Below are 22,592 nucleotides of genomic sequence, written 5' to 3' on the forward strand. Positions count from 1 at the left end.
TGTGAGGTCAGGGGTCAGGGTTAGACTGTGTTGTAACTGTGTATCTCTGTGTGTTCTCCCTAGTGGTGATGGATATGGACGGGAGGATCTATGTGAGAGCATGGCAGGGAGGGGTCCTGTCTGGTGGTTAGGGTCAGGGTTAGACTGTGTGGTAACTGTGTATCTCTGTGTGTTCTCTCTAGTGGTGATGGATATGGACGGGAGGATCTATGTGAGAGCATGGCAGGGAGGGGTCCTGTCTGGTGGTTAGGGTCAGGGTTAGACTGTGTGTATCTCTGTGTGTTCTCTCTAGTGGTGATGGATATGGACGGGAGGATCTATGTGAGGTCAGGGGTCAAGGTTAGACTGTGTTGTAACTGTGTATCTCTGTGTGTTCTCCCTAGTGGTGATGGATATGGACGGGAGGATCTATGTGAGAGCATGGCAGGGAGGGGTCCTGTCTGGAGGATTTGAGAAGAACCCTAAACCCATATTCACCGAGGGACGTAACCAGCTGGAGATTCAGACCATGCAGGAGGACTGGGACCACTTCGGTAAGAGACGGGGTGGTTTTTCTATAATGGCGCCCTATTCTGTTTATGTTGCCACGGCTACTGTAAAACATGGAGTCCATTTAGTTTTCCATTTACTTTGTGCTGTGAGTGCATACATTTTAAAATGGGTTGTCCCCAGTGGGAATCGAACCCATGATGTTGGCGCACACTCTCACCAACTGAGACAGTATGGGTTGTCCCCAGTGGGAATCGAACCCATGATGTTGGCGCACACTCTTACCAACTGAGACAGTATGGGTTGTCCCCAGTGGGAATCGAACCCATGATGTTGGTGTCCCACTATTACCAACTGAGACAGTATGGGTTGGCCCCAGTCCCCAGTGGGAATCGAACCCATACTGGTTATATACTGTGTTTATGCGAGGTGGTTATATACCATAGTAACTGACCGGTCCATAGTGTCTCTACCTAACCCCCTCTCTTACCCCCTCTCTCACCCCTCTCTCCCTCCCCCGTAGAGCCCATGCTGTCAGCCCTGTTGAGGAGGATGGTGTAGTTAGAGGTGTTTCTCTACCCTACCCCCTCCCTTACCCCCTCTCTTACCCCTCTCTCCCTCCCCCTGTAGAACCCATGCTGTCAGCCCTGTTGAGGAGGATGCCAAAACTAGAAGTGTTTCTCTACCTAACCCCCTCCCTTACCCCCTCTCCCCCCCGTAGAGCCCATGCTGTCAGCCCTGTTGAGGAGGATGCCAGAACTAGAGGTGTTTCTCTACCTTACCCCCTCTCTTACCCCCTCCCTTACCCCCTCTCTCCCTCCCCCCGTAGAGCCCATGCTGTCAGCCCTGTTGAGGAGGATGCCAGAACTAGAGGTGTTTCTCTACCTAACCCCCTCCCTTACCCCTCTCTCCCTCCCCCGTAGAGCCCATGCTGTCAGCCCTGTTGAGGAGGATGCCAGAACTAGAGGTGTTTCTCTACCTTACCCCCTCTCCCCCTGTAGAGCCCATGCTGTCAGCCCTGTTGAGGAGGATGCCAGAACTAGAGGTGTGTGAGATCCAGCAGCTGGTCAACTGTCCTGAGTCGTTCACCCCAGACATGCGCTGTCTGATGGGGGAGACACCGGGGTGCACGGCTACTTCGTCCTGGCTGGAATGAATGCCTCTGGCCTGGCTTTCGCTGGCGGAGCAGGAAAGTAAGGAGAGGACGTTTCCAGTAATAATAATAAATAATATATGCCATTTAGCAGACGCTTTTATCCAAAGCGACTTACAGTCATGTGTGCATACATTCTACGTATGGGTGGTCCCGGGAATCGAACCCACTACCCTGGCGTTACAAGCGCCATGCTCTACCAACTGTGCCACAGAAGGACATCTACTTTAGGGTTGAGAGTGAGAACCACAGGACATTTCCAGTACATCTACTTTAGGGTTGAGAGTGAGAACCACAGGACGTTTCCAGTACATCTACTTTAGGGTTGAGAGTGAGAACGACAGGACATTTCCAGTACATCTACTTTAGGGTTGAGAGTGAGAACCACAGGACATTTCCAGTACATCTACTTTAGGGTTGAGAGTGAGAACGACAGGACGTTTCCAGTACATCTACTTTAGGGTTGAGAGTGAGAACGACAGGACATTTCCAGTACATCTACTTTAGGGTTGAGAGTGAGAACGACAGGACATTTCCAGTACATCTACTTTAGGGTTGAGAGTGAGAACGACAGGACATTTCCAGTACATCTACTTTAGGGTTGAGAGTGAGAACCACAGGACGTTTCCAGTACATCTACTTTAGGGTTGAGAGTGAGAACCACAGGACATTTCCAGTACATCTACTTTAGGGTTGAGAGTGAGAACCACAGGACATTTCCAGTACATCTACTTTAGGGTTGAGAGTGAGAACGACAGGACATTTCCAGTACATCTACTTTAGGGTTGAGAGTGAGAACCACAGGACATTTCCAGTACATCTACTTTAGGGTTGAGAGTGAGAACGACAGGACATTTCCAGTACATCTACTTTAGGGTTGAGAGTGAGAACCACAGGACATTTCCAGTACATCTACTTTAGGGTTGAGAGTGAGAACCACAGGACATTTCCAGTACATCTACTTTAGGGTTGAGAGTGAGAACCACAGGACATTTCCAGTACATCTACTTTAGGGTTGAGAGTGAGAACCACAGGACATTTCCAGTACATCTACTTTAGGGTTGAGAGTGAGAACCACAGGACGTTTCCAGTACATCTACTTTAGGGTTGAGAGTGAGAACCACAGGACGTTTCCAGTACATCTACTTTAGGGTTGAGAGTGAGAAGGAGTTGATGGAGTATGGTAGCCGGAGTATAGTAGTCTGGTGGTCAGGTCTCCACGGTGTCTGGTGGTCAGGTCTCCACGGTGTCCGGTGGTCAGGTCTCCACGGTGTCGGGTGGTCAGGTCTCCACGGTGTCGGGTGGTCAGGTCTCCACGGTGTCGGGTGGTCAGGTCTCCACGGTGTCGGGTGGTCAGGTCTCCACGGTGTCAGGTGGTCAGGTCTCCACTGTGTCGGGTGGTCAGGTCTCCCCGGTGTCGGGTGGTCAGGTCTCCACGGTGTCTGGTGGTCAGGTCTCCACGGTGTCGGGTGGTCAGGTCTCCCCGGTGTCGGGTGGTCAGGTCTCCCGGTGTCGGGTGGTCAGGTCTCCACGGTGTCGGGTGGTCAGGTCTCCTCGGTGTCAGGTGTCCACGGTGTCTGGTGGTCAGGTCTCCACTGTGTCGGGTGGTCAGGTCTCCACGGTGTCGGGTGGTCCGGTGTCGGGTGGTCCGGTGTCGGGTGGTCAGGTCTCCACGGTGTCGGGTGGTCAGGTCTCCACGGTGTCTGGTGGTCAGGTCTCACGGTGTCGGGTGGTCAGGTCCCCCACGGTGTCGGGTGGTCAGGTCTCTACGGTGTCGGGTGGTCAGGTCTCCGCGGTGTCGGGTGGTCAGGTCTCCCCGGTGTCGGGTGGTCAGGTCTCCCGGTGTCGGGTGGTCAGGTCTCCCGGTGTCGGGTGGTCAGGTCTCCCGGTGTCGGGTGGTCAGGTCTCCCCGGTGTCGGGTGGCCAGGTCTTCACGGTGTCTGGTGGCCAGGTCTCCACGGTGTCGGGTGGTCAGGTCTCCACGGTGTCTGGTGGTCAGGTCTCCACGGTGTCTGGTGGTCAGGTCTCCACGGTGTCTGGTGGTCAGGTCTCCACGGTGTCGGGTGGTCCGGTCTCCACGGTGTCGGGTGGTCCGGTCTCCACGGTGTCGGGTGGTCCGGTCTTCACGGTGCGAGCTGGCTGGTGGTCAGGTCTGCAGTTGCAGTTTTCAAAGTATCAACCTATGATTGAGGTTCAACCACCAGGGAAGAGAGAACTCTGGGTCACGTCGTATCTTAACCACACTAATCTGGGTCATGTAGTATCGTAACCACACTAATCTGGGTCATATCGTAACCACACTAATCTGGGTCACGTCATATCGTAACCACACTAATCTGGGTCACGTCGTATCGTAACCACACTAATCTGAGTCACGTCGTATCGTAACCACACTAATCTGGGCCGTATCGTAACAACACTAATCTGGGTCACGTCGTATCGTAACCACACTAATCTGGGTCACGTCGTATCGTAACCACACTAATCTGGGTCACGTCGTATCGTAACCACACTAATCTGGGTCGTATCGTAACCACACTAATCTGGGTCACGTCGTATCGTAACCACACTAATCTGGGTCACGTCGTATCGTAACCACACTAATCTGGGTCATGTCGTATCGTAACCACACTAATCTGGGTCACGTCGTATCGTAACCACACTAATCTGGGTCACGTCGTATCGTAACAACACTAATCTGGGTCACGTCGTATCGTAACCACACTAATCTGGGTCACGTCGTATCGTAACCACACTAATCTGGGTCACGTCGTATCGTAACCACACTAATCTGGGTCGTATCGTAACCACACTAATCTGGGTCGTATCGTAACCACACTAATCTGGGTCGTGTCGTAACCACACTAATCTGGGCCGTATCGTAACCACACTAATCTGGGTCACGTCGTATCGTAACCACACTAATCTGGGTCACGTCGTATCGTAACAACACTAATCTGGGTCACGTCGTATCGTAACCACACTAATCTGGGTCACGTCGTATCGTAACCACACTAATCTGGGTCACGTCGTATCGTAACCACACTAATCTGGGTCACGTTGTATCGTAACCACACTAATCTGGGTCGTATCGTAACCACACTAATCTGGGTCGTATCGTAACCACACTAATCTGGGTCACGTCGTATCGTAACCACACTAATCTGGGTCACGTCGTATCGTAACCACACTAATCTGGGTCACGTCGTATTGTAACCACACTAATCTGGGTCACGTAGTATCGTAACCACACTAATCTGGGTCACGTCGTATCGTAACCACACTAATCTGGGTCACGTCGTATCGTAACCACACTAATCTGGGTCACGTCGTATCGTAACCACACTAATCTGGGTCACGTCGTATCGTAACCACACTAATCTGGGTCACGTCGTATCGTAACCACTAATCCGGGTCACGTCGTATCGTAACAACACTAATCTGGGTCACGTTGTATCGTAACCACACTAATCTGGGTCACGTCGTATCGTAACCACTAATCTGGGTCACGTCGTATCGTAACCACACTAACCTGGGTCACGTCGTATCGTAACCACACTAACCTGGGTCACGTAGTATCGTAACCACACTAATCTGGGTCACGTAGTATCGTAACCACACTAATCTGGGTCACGTCGTATCGTAACCACTAATCCGGGTCACGTCGTATCGTAACCACACTAATCTGGGTCACGTCGTATCGTAACCACACTAATCTGGGTCACATCGTATCGTAACAACACTAATCTGGGTCACGTCGTATCGTAACCACACTAATCTGGGTCACGTCGTATCGTAACCACACTAATCTGGGTCGTATCGTAACAACACTAATCTGGGTCACGTCGTATCGTAACCACTAATCTGGGTCACGTCGTATCGTAACCACACTAATCTGGGTCACGTAGTATCGTAACCACACTAATCTGGGTCACGTCGTATCTTAACCACACTAATCTGGGTCACGTCGTATCGTAACCACTAATCTGGGTCACGTCGTATCGTAACCACACTAATCTGGGTCACGTCGTATCGTAACAACACTAATCTGGGTCGTATCGTAACCACACTAATCTGGGTCACGTCGTATCTTAACCACACTAATCTGGGTCACGTCGTATCGTAACCACTAATCTGGGTCACGTCGTATCGTAACCACACTAATCTGGGTCACGTCGTATCGTAACAACACTAATCTGGGTCACGTCGTATCGTAACCACACTAATCTGGGTCACGTCGTATCGTAACCACTAATCTGGGTCACGTCGTATCGTAACCACACTAATCTGGGTCACGTCGTATCGTAACAACACTAATCTGGGTCGTATCGTAACCACACTAATCTGGGTCACGTCGTATCTTAACCACACTAATCTGGGTCACGTCGTATCGTAACCACTAATCTGGGTCACGTCGTATCGTAACCACTAATCTGGGTCACGTCGTATCGTAACCACACTAATCTGGGTCACGTCGTATCGTAACCACACTAATCTGGGTCACGTCGTATCGTAACCGCACTAATCTGGGTCACGTCGTATCGTAACCACTAATCTGGGTCACGTCGTATCGTAACCACACTAATCTGGGTCACGTCGTATCTTAACCACACTAATCTGGGTCACGTCGTATCGTAACCACTAATCCGGGTCACGTCGTATCGTAACCACACTAATCTGGGTCACGTCGTATCGTAACCACACTAATCTGGGTCACGTCGTATCGTAACCACACTAATCTGGGTCACGTCGTATCGTAACCACACTAATCTGGGTCACGTCGTATCTTAACCACACTAATCTGGGTCACGTCGTATCGTAACAACACTAATCTGGGTCACGTCGTATCGTAACCACTAATCTGGGTCACGTCGTATCGTAACCACACTAATCTGGGTCACGTCGTATCGTAACAACACTAATCTGGGTCGTATCGTAACCACACTAATCTGGGTCACGTCGTATCGTAACCACACTAATCTGGGTCACGTCGTATCGTAACCACACTAATCTGGGTCACGTCGTATCGTAACCACACGAATCTGGGTCACGTCGTATCGTAACAACACTAATCTGGGTCGTATCGTAACCACACTAATCTGGGTCACGTCGTATCGTAACCACACTAATCTGGGTCACATCGTAACCACACTAATCTGGGTCACGTCGTATCGTAACCACACTAATATGGGTCACGTCGTATCGTAACCACACTAATCTGGGTCGTATCGTAACCACACTAATCTGGGTCACGTCGTATCGTAACCACACTAATCTGGGTCACGTCGTATCGTAACCACTAATCCGGGTCACGTCGTATCGTAACAACACTAATCTGGGTCGTATCGTAACCACACTAATCTGGGTCACGTCGTATCGTAACCACTAATCTGGGTCACGTCGTATCGTAACCACACTAATCTGGGTCACGTAGTATCGTAACCACACTAATCTGGGTCACGTAGTATCGTAACCACACTAATCTGGGTCACGTAGTATCGTAACCACACTAATCTGGGTCACGTAGTATCGTAACCACACTAATCTGGGTCGTATCGTAACCACACTAATCTGGGTCATGTAGTATCGTAACAACACTAATCTGGGCCGTATCGTAACCACACTAATCTGGGTCACGTCGTATCGTAACAACACTAATCTGGGTCACGTCGTATCGTAACCACACTAATCTGGGTCACGTCGTATCGTAACCACACTAATCTGGGTCACGTAGTATCGTAACCACACTAATCTGGGTCACGTAGTATCGTAACCACACTAATCTGGGTCGTATCGTAACCACACTAATCTGGGTCACGTCATATCGTAACCACTAATCTGGGTCGTATCGTAACCACACTAATCTGGGTCACGTCGTATCGTAACCACACTAATCTGGGTCATGTAGTATCGTAACAACACTAATCTGGGTCACGTCGTATCGTAACCACACTAATCTGGGTCACGTCGTATCGTAACCACACTAATCTGGTTCATGTAGTATCGTAACCACACTAATCTGGGTCGTATCGTAACCACACTAATCTGGGTCACGTCGTATCGTAACCACACTAATCTGGGTCACGTCGTATCGTAACCACACTAATCTGGGTCATGTAGTATCGTAACCACACTAATCTGGGTCACGTCGTATCGTAACCACACTAATCTGGGTCATGTAGTATCGTAACCACACTAATCTGTCAGGGTTAGAGGTTACGGCTGTCTTGTCTGTCAGGGTTAGAGGTTACCACTGTCCTGTCTGTCAGGGTTAGAGGTTACCACTGTCCTGTCTGTCAGGGTTAGAGGTTACCACTGTCCTGTCTGTCAGGGTTAGAGGTTACCACTGTCCTGTCTGTCAGGGTTAGAGGTTACCACTGTCCTGTCTGTCAGGGTTAGAGGTTACGGCTGTCTTGTCTGTCAGGGTTAGAGGTTTACCACTGTCCTGTCTGTCAGGGTTAGAGGTTACCACTGTCCTGTCTGTCAGGGTTAGAGGTTACCACTGTCCTGTCTGTCAGGGTTAGAGGTTACGGCTGTCTTGTCTGTCAGGGTTAGAGGTTACCACTGTCCTGTCTGTCAGGGTTAGAGGTTACCACTGTCCTGTCTGTCAGGGTTAGAGGTTACCACTGTCCTGTCTGTCAGGGTTAGAGGTTACCACTGTCCTGTCTGTCAGGGTTAGAGGTTACCACTGTCCTGTCTGTCAGGGTTAGAGGTGACCACTGTCCTGTCTGTCAGGGTTAGAGGTGACCACTGTCCTGTCTGTCAGGGTTAGAGGTTACCACTGTCCTGTCTGTCAGGGTTAGAGGTTACCACTGTCCTGTCTGTCAGGGTTAGAGGTTAGAGGTTACAGTGCAGGGTTAGTGTATAGTGGTGGGCTAAATGAACTGGATCAAACCAGTGTGTTCTGTCGTCAGGTACCTGGCAGAGTGGATGACGTATGGTTACCCCACGGCTAACGTCTGTCCTGTCTGTCAGGGTTAGAGGTTAGAGGTTACAGTTCAGGGTTAAACCAGTGTGTTCTGTCGTCAGGTACCTGGCAGAGTGGATGACGTATGGTTACCCCACGGCTAACGTCTGTCCTGTCTGTCAGGGTTAGAGGTTAGAGGTTACAGTTCAGGGTTAAACCAGTGTGTTCTGTCGTCAGGTACCTGGCAGAGTGGATGACGTATGGTTACCCCACGGCTAACGTCTGTCCTGTCTGTCAGGGTTAGAGGTTACAGTTCAGGGTTAAACCAGTGTGTTCTGTCGTCAGGTACCTGGCAGAGTGGATGACGTATGGTTACCCCACGGCTAACGTCTGTCCTGTCTGTCAGGGTTAGAGGTTACAGTTCAGGGTTAAACCAGTGTGTTCTGTCGTCAGGTACCTGGCAGAGTGGATGACGTATGGTTACCCCACGGCTAACGTCTGTCCTGTCTGTCAGGGTTAGAGGTTAGAGGTTACAGTTCAGGGTTAAACCAGTGTGTTCTGTCGTCAGGTACCTGGCAGAGTGGATGACGTATGGTTACCCCACGGCTAACGTCTGTCCTGTCTGTCAGGGTTAGAGGTTACAGTTCAGGGTTAAACCAGTGTGTTCTGTCGTCAGGTACCTGGCAGAGTGGATGACGTATGGTTACCCCACGGCTAACGTCTGGCCGCTGGACATCAAACGCTTCGGCAACCTTCAGAGCAGCCGAACCTTCCTCCGACACAGGGTCATGGAGGTCATGCGTGAGTCCTGACCAGAGCAAACACAATCACACTCCCTGTTAGTAATGTCTGCCTGACTGTCCCTCTCTCTGCCTGACTGTCCCTCTCTCTGCCTGACTGTCCCTCTCTCTGCCTGACTGTCCCTCTCTCTGCCTGACTGTCCCTCTCTCTGCCTGACTGTCCCTCTCTCTGCCCGTCTGTCCCTCTCTCTGCCTGACTGTCCCTCTCTCTGCCTGACTGTCCCTCTCTCTGGCCGACTGTCCCTCTCTCTGGCCGACTGTCCCTCTCTCTGCCCGACTGTCCCTCTCTCTGCCCGACTGTCCCTCTCTCTGCCCGACTGTCCCTCTCTCTGCCCGACTGTCCCTCTCTCTGCCCGACTGTCCCTCTCTCTGCCCGACTGTCCCTCTCTCTGCCCGACTGTCCCTCTCTCTGCCCGACTGTCCCTCTCTCTGCCCGACTGTCCCTCTCTCTGCCCGACTGTCCCTCTCTCTGCCCGACTGTCCCTCTCTCTCTGTCTCTGCCCGACTGTCCCTCTCTCTCTGTCTCTGCCCGACTGTCCCTCTCTCTCTGTCTCTGCCTGACTGTCCCTCTGTCTCTCTCTCTCGGTTTCTGTCTCTCTCTCTCTGTGTCTGACGGTCTCTCTCTCTCTCTCTCTCTCTCTCTCTCTCTCTGTGTCTGACGGTCTCTCTCTCTCTCTCTCTCTGTGTCTGACGGTCTCTCTCTCTCTCTCTCTCTCTCGGTGTCTGACGGTCTCTCTCTCTCTCTCTCTCTCTCTCTCTCGGTGTCTGACGGTCTCTCTCTCTCTCTCTCTCTCTCTCTCTCTCTCTCTCTCGGTGTCTGACGGTCTCTCTCTCTCTCTCTCGGTGTCTGACGGTCTCTCTCTCTCTCTCTCGGTGTCTGACGGTCTCTCTCTCGGTGTCTGACGGTCTGTCTCTCTCTCTCTCGGTTTCTGACGGTCTCTCTCTCTCTCTCGGTGTCTGACGGTCTCTCTCTCGGTGTCTGACGGTCTGTCTCTCTCTCTCTCTCGGTGTCTCTGTCTCTGTGTGTGTCTGTCTGTCTGTCTGTCTGTCTGTCTGTCTGTCTGTGTCTGACGGTCTGTCTCTCACCAGCCCTGCTGTATAACCTAAAGGTTCCCCGTTGGGACTTCCAGACGGGCCGTCAGCTGAGGACATCTCCTGTACGACCGTCTGGACACACAGGGAGCCAGATGGATGGAGAAACACGGCTTTGAGAGGGCCAAGTACTTCATCCCTGCAGGGAAGGGTGAGGCAGACCCCACACACCCACACCCCACACCCCCCCACACACCCACACCCCACACCCCCCCCCACACACACACACCCCACACCCCACACACACCCCACACACACACACACCCCCACACCACACACACCCACACACCACCCCCCACCCCCCACACACACACCACACCCCACACACACACACACACACACCACACACACCCCACACACCCACACACCCACACACCCCACACACCCCACACACCCCACACACCCCACACCACCCACACCCCACACACACACCCCCACACCACACACCCCACACCACACACACACCCACACCACACACACACCTGTCTCTTAGCTCTGTGTCTGTCTGTCTGTTAAACAGTTCTGTCATCTGTTCTCAGACCTGCTGTCTCTTAGCTCTGTGTCTGTCTGTTAGTTAAACAGTTCTATCATCTGTTCTCAGACCTGCTGTCTCTTAGCTCTGTGTCTGTCTGTTAGTTAAACAGTTATATCATCTGTTCTCAGACCTGCTGTCTCTTAGCTCTGTGTCTGTCTGTTTAGTTAAACAGTTCTGTCATCTGTTCTCAGACCTGCTGTCTCTTAGCTCTGTGTCTGTCTGTTTAGTTAAACAGTTCTATCATCTGTTCTCAGACCTGCTGTCTCTTAGCTCTGTGTCTGTCTGTTTAGTTAAACAGTTCTGTCATCTGTTCTGAGACCTGCTGTCTCTTAGCTCTGTGTCTGTCTGTTTAGTTAAACAGTTCTGTCATCTGTTCTCAGACCTGCTGTCTCTTAGCTCTGTGTCTGTCTGTTTAGTTAAACAGTTCTGTCATCTGTTCTCAGACCTGCTGTCTCTTAGCTCTGTGTCTGTCTGTTAGTTAAACAGTTCTGTCATCTGTTCTGAGACCTGCTGTCTCTTAGCTCTGTGTCTGTCTGTTAGTTAAACAGTTCTGTCATCTGTTCTCAGACCTGCTGTCCCTGGATGCCAGTAAGACGTTCTATAAGCCTGACTGGTTTGACATCGTGGGGGGCGGAGGTGAAATGCTGCAAGGAGGCCGTCTGTGTCATTGACATGTCCTCCTTCACCAAGTTTGAGCTCACTGTGAGTGACCCCTGGAAAGGAGAGGGAGAGGAGGGGAAGTGAGGTATCAACTTCCTCCTATGATGGAAGCTGTAGGTGGCTGACCCTGGAAAGGAGAGGGAAGGGAGAGGAGGGGAAGTGAGGTATCAACTTCCTCCTATGATGGAAGCTGTAGGTGGCTGACCCCTGGAAAGGAGAGGGAGAGGAGGGAAGTGAGGTATCAACTTCCTCCTATGATGGAAGCTGTAGGTGGCTGACCCCTGGAAAGGAGAGGGAGAGGAGGGAAGTGAGGTATCAACTTCCTCCTATGATGGAAGCTGTAGGTGGCTGACCGCTGGAAAGGAGAGGGAAGGGAGAGGAGGGGAAGTGAGGTATCAACTTCCTCCTATGATGGAAGCTGTAGGTGGCTGACCCCTGGAAAGGAGAGGGAGAGGAGGGGAAGTGAGGTATCATCTGGACCCACAGAATGAAATAGAAAAGGAATGTTATCTCTGACTAGACCACCCTCGGTCACAGCTATAATGTGAATTACACTATCTATATGGTTAGACCACCTAGGTCACAGCTATAATGTGAATGACATTACCTCCATGGTTAGACCACCCTAGGTCACAGTTATAATGTGAATTACATTATCTCTATGGTTAGACCACCCTCGGTCACAGCTATAATATGAATGACATTATCTCTATGGCTGGACCACCCTCGGTCAGAGCTATGATGTGAATGACATTATCTCCATGGTTAGACCACCCTAGGTCACAGCTATAATGTGATTTACATGATCTCTGACTAGACCACCCTAGGTCACAGCTATAATGTGAATTACATTATCTCCATGGTCAGACCACCCTAGGTCACAGCTATAATGTGAATTACATTATCTCCATGGTTAGACCACCCTCGGTCACAGCTACAATGTGAATGACATTGTCTCCATAGTTAGACCACCCTCGGTCACAGCTATAATGTGAATGACATTATCTCTATGGTTAGACCACCCTCGGTCACAGCTATAATGTGAATGACATTACCTCCATGGTTAGACCACCCTAGGTCACAGCTATAATGTGAATGACATTATCTCCATGGTTAGACCACCCTAGGTCACAGCTATAATGTGAATGACATTATCTCTCTGACTAGACCACCCTAGGTCACAGCTATAATGTGAATTACATTATCTCCATGGTCAGACCACCCTAGGTCACAGCTATAATGTGAATTACATTATCTCCATGGTCAGACCACCCTCGGTCACTACTTTTCTTTCTGTGCCAGTCTACAGATGACCAGGCGTTGGCGTTGCTGCAGCACCTGTGTGCCAATGACCTCGATGTGCCAGTGGGTCACATCGTTCATACGGGCATGCTGAACGAGAGGGGCGGATATGAGAATGACTGCAGCGTGGTCAGAGTCAAGAAGAACAGGTGAGAGTTTAGCCATTAGAAGAACAGGTGAGAGTTTAGCCATTAGAAGAACAGGTGAGAGTTTAGCCATTAGAAGAACAGGTGAGAGTTTAGCCATTAGAAGAACAGGTGAGAGTTTAGCCATTAGAAGAACAGGTGAGAGTTTAGCCATTAGAAGAACAGGTGAGAGTTTAGCCATTAAGAAGAACAGGTGAGAGTTTAGCCATTAGAAGAACAGGTGAGAGTTTAGCCATTAGAAGAACAGGTGAGAGTTTAGCCATTAAGAGGAACAGGTGAGAGTTTAGCCATTAAGAAGAACAGGTGAGAGTTTAGCCATTAGATGAACAGGTGAGAGTTTAACCATTAGAAGAACAGGTGAGAGTTTAGCCATTAGAAGAACAGGTGAGAGTTTAGCCATTAGAGGAACAGGTGAGAGTTTAGCCATTAGAGGAACAGGTGAGAGTTTAGCCATTAGAAGAACAGGTGAGAGTTTAGCCATTAGAAGAACAGGTGAGAGTTTAGCCATTAGAAGAATAGGTGAGAGTTTAGCCATTAGAAGAACAGGTGAGAGTTTAGCCATTAGAGGAACAGGTGAGAGTTTAGCCATTAAGAAGAACAGGTGAGAGTTTAGCCATTAGAGGAACAGGTGAGAGTTTAGCCATTAGAGGAACAGGTGAGAGTTTAGCCATTAGAAGAATAGGTGAGAGTTTAGCCATTAGAAGAACAGGTGAGAGTTTAGCCATTAGAGGAACAGGTGAGAGTTTAGCCATTAGAAGAATAGGTGAGAGTTTAGCCATTAGAAGAACAGGTGAGAGTTTAGCCATTAGAAGAACAGGTGAGAGTTTAGCCATTAGAAGAACAGGTGAGAGTTTAGCCATTAGAAGAACAGGTGAGAGTTTAGCCATTAGAAGAATAGGTGAGAGTTTAGCCATTAGAGGAACAGGTGAGAGTTTAGCCATTAGAGGAACAGGTGAGAGTTTAGCCATTAGAGGAACAGGTGAGAGTTTAGCCATTAGAGGAACAGGTGAGAGTTTAGCCATTAGAAGAACAGGTGAGAGTTTAGCCATTAGAAGAATAGGTGAGAGTTTAGCCATTAAGAAGAACAGGTGAGAGTTTAGCCATTAGAAGAACAGGTGAGAGTTTAGCCATTAGAAGAACAGGTGAGAGTTTAGCCATTAAGAAGAACAGGTGAGAGTTTAGCCATTAGAAGAACAGGTGAGAGTTTAGCCATTAAGAAGAACAGGTGAGAGTTTAGCCATTAGAAGAACAGGTGAGAGTTTAGCCATTAGAAGAACAGGTGAGAGTTTAGCCATTAGAAGAACAGGTGAGAGTTTAGCCATTAGAAGAACAGGTGAGAGTTTAACCATTAGAAGAACAGGTGAGAGTTTAGCCATTAGAAGAACAGGTGAGAGTTTAGCCATTAAGAAGAACAGGTGAGAGTTTAGCCATTAGAAGAACAGGTGAGAGTTTAGCCATTAGAAGAACAGGTGAGAGTTTAGCCATTAGAAGAACAGGTGAGAGTTTAGCCATTAGAAGAACAGGTGAGAGTTTAGCCATTAGAAGAACAGGTGAGAGTTTAGCCATTAGAAGAACAGGTGAGAGTTTAGCCATTAGAAGAACAGGTGAGAGTTTAGCCATTAGAGGAACAGGTGAGAGTTTAGCCATTAGAAGAACAGGTGAGAGTTTAGCCATTAGAAGAACAGGTGAGAGTTTAGCCATTAGAAGAACAGGTGAGAGTTTAGCCATTAGAAGAACAGGTGAGAGTTTAGCCATTAAGAAGAACAGGTGAGAGTTTAGCCATTAGAAGAACAGGTGAGAGTTTAGCCATTAGAAGAACAGGTGAGAGTTTAGCCATTAGAAGAACAGGTGAGAGTTTAGCCATTAGAAGAACAGGTGAGAGTTTAGCCATTAGAAGAACAGGTGAGAGTTTAGCCATTAGAAGAACAGGTGAGAGTTTAGCCATTAGAAGAAAAGGGGAGAGTTTAGCCATTAGAAAGAACAGGTGAGAGTTTAGCCATTAGAGGAACAGGTGAGAGTTTAGCCATTAGAAGAACAGGTGAGAGTTTAGCCATTAGAAGAACAGGTGAGAGTTTAGCCATTAGAAGAACAGGTGAGAGTTTAGCCATTAGAAGAACAGGTGAGAGTTTAGCCATTAGAAGAACAGGTGAGAGTTTAGCCATTAGAAGAACAGGTGAGAGTTTAGCCATTAGAAGAACAGGTGAGAGTTTAGCCATTAGAAGAACAGGTGAGAGTTTAGCCATTAGAAGAACAGGTGAGAGTTTAGCCATTAGAAGAACAGGTGAGAGTTTAGCCATTAGAAGAACAGGTGAGAGTTTAGCCATTAGAAGAACAGGTGAGAGTTTAGCCATTAGAAGAACAGGTGAGAGTTTAGCCATTAGAAGAACAGGTGAGAGTTTAGCCATTAGAAGAACAGGTGAGAATTTAGCCATTAGAGGAACAGGTGAGAGTTTAGCCATTAAGAAGAACAGGTGAGAGTTTAGCCATTAGAAGAACAGGTGAGAGTTTAGCCATTAGAAGAACAGGTGAGAGTTTAGCCATTATGAAGAACAGGTGAGAGTTTAGCCATTATGAAGAACAGGTGAGAGTTTAGCCATTATGAAGAACAGGTGAGAGTTTAGCCATTATGAAGAACAGGTGAGAGTTTAGCCATTAGAAGAACAGGTGAGAGTTTAGCCATTAGAAGAACAGGTGAGAGTTTAGCCATTAGCCATTAGAAGAACAGGTGAGAGTTTAGCCATTAGAAGAACAGGTGAGAGTTTAGCCATTAGAAGAACAGGTGAGAGTTTAGCCATTCGAAGAACAGGTGAGAGTTTAGCCATTAGAAGAACAGGTGAGAGTTTAGCCATTAGAAGAACAGGTGAGAGTTTAGCCATTAGAAGAACAGGTGAGAGTTTAGCCATTAGAAGAACAGGTGAGAGTTTAGCCATTAGAAGAACAGGTGAGAGTTTAGCCATTAGAAGAACAGGTGAGAGTTTAGCCATTAGAAGAACAGGTGAGAGTTTAGCCATTAGAAGAACAGGTGAGAGTTTAGCCATTAGAAGAACAGGTGAGAGTTTAGCCATTAGAAGAACAGGTGAGAGTTTAGCCATTAGAAGAACAGGTGAGAGTTTAGCCATTAGAAGAACAGGTGAGAGTTTAGCCATTAAGAAGAACAGGTGAGAGTTTAGCCATTAGAAGAACAGGTGAGAGTTTAGCCATTAGAAGAACAGGTGAGAGTTTAACCATTAGAAGAACAGGTGAGAGTTTAGCCATTAGAAGAACAGGTGAGAGTTTAGCCATTAGAAGAACAGGTGAGAGTTTAGCCATTAGAAGAACAGGTGAGAGTTTAGCCATTAGAAGAACAGGTGAGAGTTTAGCCATTAGAAGAACAGGTGAGAGTTTAGCCATTAGAAGAACAGGTGAGAGTTTACCCATTAGAAGAACAGGTGAGAGTTTAGCCATTAGAGGAACAGGTGAGAGTTTAGCCATTAGAAGAACAGGTGAGAGTTTAGCCATTAGAAGAACAGGTGAGAGTTTAGCCTTGGGGGCAAACTCCACCTGGGGGCTAAGTCCACCTGGGGGCTAAGTCCACCTGGGGGCTAAGTCCACCTGGGGGCTAAGTCCACCTGGGGGCTAAGTCCACCTGGGGGCTAAGTCCACCTGGGGGCTAACTCCACCTGGGGGCTAACTCCACCTGGGGGCTAACTCGTGTGAATGTCCTCTAAATGAACAGGATAGAGACTGAGAACCACCTTGTCTTATGTCAGACAGCTCCACATTCGTCTCCACTGTCTGTTGATGGACGAGCGTCACATAGGAGCGCTGGGTTAGTTCCTCATCTAAATGTTTTCCTCTCTCCCTTTCTCTCTCTCTCTCTCCATCTCTCCCTCTCTCTCTCCATCTCTCCCTTTCTCTCTCCATCTCTCCCTCTCTCTCTCTCTCCCTTTCTCTCTCCATCTCTCCCTTTCTCTCTCCATCTCTCCCTTTCTCTCTCCATCTCTCCCTTTCTCTCTCCATCTCTCCCTTTCTCTCCATCTTTCTCTCTCTCTCTCTCTCTCTGTCTCTCTCTGTCTCTGTCTCTCTGTCTCTGTAGCTTCTTCATCATCTCTCCGACAGATCAGCAGGTCCACTGCTGGTCGTGGTTGAAGAAGCACATGCCCGACGACCCACAGCTCCACCTAGAGGACGTCAGCTGGAAGTACACTGGTGAGAACTATCGCTGCAGAACCTCGATCTTCCCCTCAGTTCCCCACAATGCATTTCTGTTCTGAACCCTTTCCCCACCCCCGGCCTCCCTTCTACAGCGCTGAATCTTATTGGTCCGCGGGCGATGGACGTCCTAGGAGAACTATCGTATGTCTCCATGACTCCCGAACACTTCCCGTCCCTCTTCTGTAAGGTGAGGAACCTGTCATGTTTATCGTGAAGTGGCTCATCACAAGGCCGAAGGTTGTGTGTGTTGTTGTCCTGACCTGTGGTGTGTGTCAACAGGAAATGAGTGTGGGCTACGCCAATGGGATCCGAGTAATGAGTATGACCCATACAGGAGAGCCGGGCTTCATGCTTTACATACCTATAGAGGTGAGATACACACTATACTATATACTACTGGTTATATACTATATATAGACTACTATATACTGCTGGTTATATACTTCTAGTTATATACTACTATATACTACTAGTTATATACTACTATATACTACTATATACTACTGGTTATATACTACTATATACTACTAGTTATATACTACTATATACTACTGGTTATATACTACTATATACTACTGGTTATATACTACTATATACTACTATAGTACTGGTTATATACTACTATATACTACTGGTTATATACTACTAGTTATATACTACTATATACTACTAGTTATATACTACTATATACTACCGGTTATATACTACTATATACTACTAGTTATATACTACTATATACTACTGGTTATATACTACTATATACTACTAGTTATATACTACTATATACTACTGGTTATATACTACTATATACTACTGGTTATATACTACTATATACTACTATAGTACTGGTTATATACTACTATATACTACTGGTTATATACTACTAGTTATATACTACTATATACTACTAGTTATATACTACTATATACTACCGGTTATATACTACTATATACTACTAGTTATATACTACTATATACTACTGGTTATATACTACTATATACTACTGGTTATATACTACTATATACTACTGGTTATATACTACTATATACTACTATATACTACTGGTTATATACTACTATATACTACTAGTTATATACTACTATATACTACTGGTTATATACTATACAGGAGAGCCGGGCTTCATGCTTTACATACCTATAGAGGTGAGATACACACTATACTATATACTACTGGTTATATACTACTGGTTATATACTACTATATACTACTGGTTATATACTACTAGACTACTATACACTACTGGTTATATACTACTAGTTATATACTACTATATACTACTGGTTATATACTACTATATATATACTATTATATACTACTATATACTACTAGTCTATATACTACTGGTTATATAATACTAGTTATATACTACTGGTTATATACTACTAGTCTATATACTACTGGTTATATACTACTAGTTATATACTACTGGTTATATACTACTAGTCTATATACTACTGGTTATATACTACTAGTCTATATACTACTGATTATATACTACTAGTTATATACTACTGGTTATACACTACTAGTCTATATACACTACTGGTTATATACTACTGGTTATATACTACTAGTTATATACTCCCTCCTCTCCCCCCTCCTCTCTCTCCCTCCTCCCCCCTCTCTCTCTCTCTCTCTCCTCCTCCCCCTCTCCCCCTCTCTCTCTCTCCCCCTCCCCCCTCTCTCTCTCTCCTCTCCCCCCTCTCTCTCTCTCTGCCTCCCCCCCCCTCTCTCTCTCCTCCCCCTCTCTCTCTCTCTCCCCCTCTCTCTCTCTCTCTCCCTCTCCCTCCCCCTCTCCCCCTCTCTCTCTCTCTCTCCCCCCTCTCTCTCTCTCTCTCTCTCTCTCTCTCTCTCTCTCTCTCTGCCTCTCCCCCCTCTCTCTCTCCCCCCCTCTCTCTCTCCCTCCCCCTCTCCCCCTCCCTCTCTCCTCGTCTCCTCCAGTATGCGCTCCATGTCTACAACGAGGTGATGTCAGTGGGCCAGAAGTATGGGATCCGTAACGCTGGGTACTACTCCCTGCGTTCTCTCCGAATAGAGAAGTTCTTTGCCTTCTGGGGTCAGGACCTGGATCCTTTCACCACTCCCCTGGAGTGTGGACGGGAGTTCAGGGTCAAGTTTGACACGGTACGACCCACGGACCCCAATATTTAGTCTGAACAGGTCCTTAGTCCTGTACTGTGTTACTGATGAGGTCTGGTTGATGTTTGGTCTTATCCCCTCTTCCTCTCTCTGTCCCCTCCTCCTCCTCTCTCTATCCCCTCCTCCTCCTCTCTCTGTACCCCATCCTCCTCTCTCTATCCCCTCCTCCTCTCTCTGTACCCCATCCTCTTCTCTCTATCCCCTCCTCCTCTCTCTGTACCCCCTCCTCCTCTCTCCATCCCCCTCCTCCTCTCTCTGTACCCCCTCCTCCTCTCTCCATCCCCCTCCTCCTCTCTCTGTACCCCCTCCTCCTCTCTCTGTACCCCCTCCTCCTCTCTCCATCCCCCTCCTCCTCTCTCTGTACCCCCTCCTCCTCTCTCTGTACCCCATCCTCCTCTCTCTGTCCCCCCTCCTCCTCTCTCTATCCCCCTCCTCCTCTCTCTATCCCCCATCCTAATCTCTCTGTCCCCTCCTCCTCTCTCTGTACCCCCTCCTCTCTCTGTACCCCCTCCTCCTCTCTCTGTACCCCTCCTCCTCTCTCTGTACCCCCTCCTCCTCTCTCTGTACCCCCTCCTCCTCTCTCTGTACCCCCTCCTCCTCTCTCTGTACCCCCTCCTCCTCCTCTCTCTGTACCCCCTCCTCCTCCTCTCTCTGTACCCCCTTCTCCTCCTCCTCTCTCTGTACCCCCTCTTCCTCTCTCTGTCCTCTCCTCCTCTCTCTGTCCCCTCCTCCTCTCTCTGTACCCCCTCCTCCTCTCTCTGTACCCCTCCTCCTCTCTCTGTACCTCCTCCTCCTCTCTCTGTACCCCCTCCTCCTCCTCTCTCTGTTCCCCCTCCTCCTCCTCTCTCTGTACCCCCTCCTCCTCCTCTCTCTGTACCCCCTCCTCCTCCTCTCTCTGTACGCCCTTCTCCTCCTCCTCTCTCTGTACCCCCTCCTCCTCCTCTCTCTGTACCCCCTCTTCCCCTCCTCTTCCTCTCTCTGTCCCCTCCTCCTCCTCTCTCTGTCCCCTCCTCCTCCTCTCTCTGTCCCTCCTCCTCCTCTCTCTGTCCCCTCCTCCTCCTCTCTCTGTCCCCTCCTCCTCCTCTCTCTGTACCCCCCTTCTCCTCCTCCTCTCTCTGTACCCCCTCTTCCTCTCTCTGTCCTCTCCTCCTCTCTCTGTACCCCTCCTCCTCTCTCTGTACCTCCTCCTCCCTCTCTCTGTACCCCCTCCTCCTCCTCTCTCTGTACCCCCCTCCTCCTCCTCTCTCTGTACCCCCTCCTCCTCCTCTCTCTGTACCCCTCCTCCTCTCTCTGTCCCCTCCTCCTCCTCTCTCTGTACCCCCCTTCTCCTCCTCCTCTCTCTGTACCCCCTCTTCCCCTCCTCCTCCTCTCTCTGTCCCTCCTCCTCCTCTCTCTGTACCCCTTCTCCTCCTCCTCTCTCTGTACCCCCTTCTCCTCCTCCTCTCTCTGTACCCCTCTTCCCCTCCTCTTCCTCTCTCTGTCCTCTCCTCCTCTCTCTGTACCCCCTCCTCCTCTCTCTGTCCCCCCCCTCCTCTCTCTGTCCCCTCCTCCTCCCTCTCTGTCCCCTCCTCCTCCTCTCTCTGTACCCCCTCCTCCCTCCTCTCTCTGTACCCCCTCCTCCTCCTCTCTCTGTACCCCCTTCTCCTCCTCCTCTCTCTGTACCCCTTCTCCTCCTCCTCCTCTCTCTGTACCCCCTTCTCCTCCTCCTCCTCTCTCTGTACCCCCTTCTCCTCCTCCTCTCTCTGTACCCCCTCTTCCCCTCCTCTTCCTCTCTCTGTCCTCTCCTCCTCTCTCTGTCCCCTCCTCCTCCTCTCTCTGTCCTCTCCTCTTCCTCTGTCCCCTCCTCCTCCTCTCTCTGTACCCCCTTCTCCTCCTCCTCTCTCTGTACCCCCTTCTCCTCCTCCTCTCTCTGTACCTCCTCCTCCTCCTCCTCTCTCTGTACCCCCTCCTCCTCCTCTCTCTGTACCCCCTTCTCCTCCTCCTCTCTCTGTACCCCTTCTCCTCCTCCTCTCTCTGTACCCCCTTCTCCTCCTCCTCTCTCTGTACCCCCCTCTTCCTCTCTCTGTCCTCTCCTCCTCTCTCTGTCCCCTCCTCCTCTCTCTGTACCCCCTCCTCCTCTCTCTGTACCCCCTCCTCCTCTCTCTGTACCTCCTCCTCCTCTCTCTGTACCCCCTCCTCCCTCCTCTCTCTGTACCCCCTCCTCCTCCTCTCTCTGTACCCCCTCCTCCTCCTCTCTCTGTACGCCCTTCTCCTCCTCCTCTCTCTGTACCCCCTCCTCCTCCTCTCTCTGTACCCCCTCCTCCTCCTCCTCTCTCTGTACCCCCTTCTCCTCCTCCTCTCTCTGTACCCCCTTCTCCTCCTCCTCTCTCTGTACCCCCTCTTCCCCTCCTCTTCCTCTCTCTGTCCCCTCCTCCTCCTCTCTCTGTCCCCTCCTCCTCCTCTCTCTGTCCCCTCCTCCTCCTCTCTCTGTCCCCTCCTCCTCCTCTCTCTGTCCCCTCCTCCTCCTCTCTCTGTACCCCCTTCTCCTCCTCCTCTCTCTGTACCCCCCTCTTCCTCTCTCTGTCCTCTCCTCCTCTCTCTGTACCCCTCCTCCTCTCTCTCTACCCCCTCCTCCTCCTCTCTCTTTACCCCCTCCTCCTCCTCTCTCTGTACCCCCTCCTCCTCCTCTCTCTGTACCCCCTCCTCCTCTCTCTGTCCCCTCCTCCTCCTCTCTCTGTACCCCCTTCTCCTCCTCCTCTCTCTGTACCCCTCTTCCCCTCCTCTTCCTCTCTCTGTCCCCTCCTCCTCCTCTCTCTGTACCCCCTCTTCCCCTCCTCCTCCTCTCTCTGTCCCCTCCTCCTCCTCTCTCTGTCCCCTCCTCCTCCTCTCTCTGTACCCCCTTCTCCTCCTCCTCTCTCTGTACCCCCTCTTCCCCTCCTCTTCCTCTCTCTGTCCTCTCCTCCTCTCTCTGTCCCCTCCTCCAGGACATAGACTTCCTGGGTCGAGCGTCTCTGCTGCATCAGCGTCAGGAGGGGGTGAGCCGTCGCTTCATCATGTTGGTCCTGGAGGATCATGACACAGAGCTGGACCTGTGGCCCTGGTGGGGAGAACCCATCTACAGGTTAGACAAGCCTCTAAACCCCTAAACTGCCCTAGCCTCTGAACCCGTAAACTG

The 22,592-nt window shown here is 49.7% G+C and overlaps 2 long non-coding RNA genes and 1 pseudogene across 9 annotated transcripts; all 3 read left to right on the top strand.

The window, feature by feature from the left end:
- Positions 1-22,592, top strand: part of LOC127920502 (pyruvate dehydrogenase phosphatase regulatory subunit, mitochondrial-like) — a 41,721-nt pseudogene that overhangs the window by 17,479 nt on the left and 1,650 nt on the right.
- LOC127920506 (uncharacterized) lies at positions 4,858-9,218 on the top strand. The gene is made up of 4 exons (XR_008106442.1): positions 4,858-8,012; positions 8,200-8,261; positions 8,626-8,733; positions 9,072-9,218. It is a non-coding gene; the product is annotated as an uncharacterized LOC127920506 (long non-coding RNA).
- On the top strand, positions 13,354-15,055 carry LOC127920505 (uncharacterized). Of its 8 annotated transcripts, none has more exons than XR_008106439.1 (3): positions 13,354-13,387; positions 14,200-14,336; positions 14,445-15,055. It is a non-coding gene; the product is annotated as an uncharacterized LOC127920505 (long non-coding RNA). The 8 variants fall into 8 exon arrangements; XR_008106441.1 differs by lacking the exon at positions 13,354-13,387 and adding an exon at positions 13,477-13,495 and having other exon boundaries at positions 14,227-14,336; XR_008106436.1 differs by lacking the exon at positions 13,354-13,387 and adding an exon at positions 13,603-13,685.

The sequence above is a fragment of the Oncorhynchus keta genome, unplaced genomic scaffold, assembly GCF_023373465.1.
Source record: "Oncorhynchus keta strain PuntledgeMale-10-30-2019 unplaced genomic scaffold, Oket_V2 Un_contig_19696_pilon_pilon, whole genome shotgun sequence".
Taxonomy (NCBI): domain Eukaryota; kingdom Metazoa; phylum Chordata; class Actinopteri; order Salmoniformes; family Salmonidae; genus Oncorhynchus; species Oncorhynchus keta.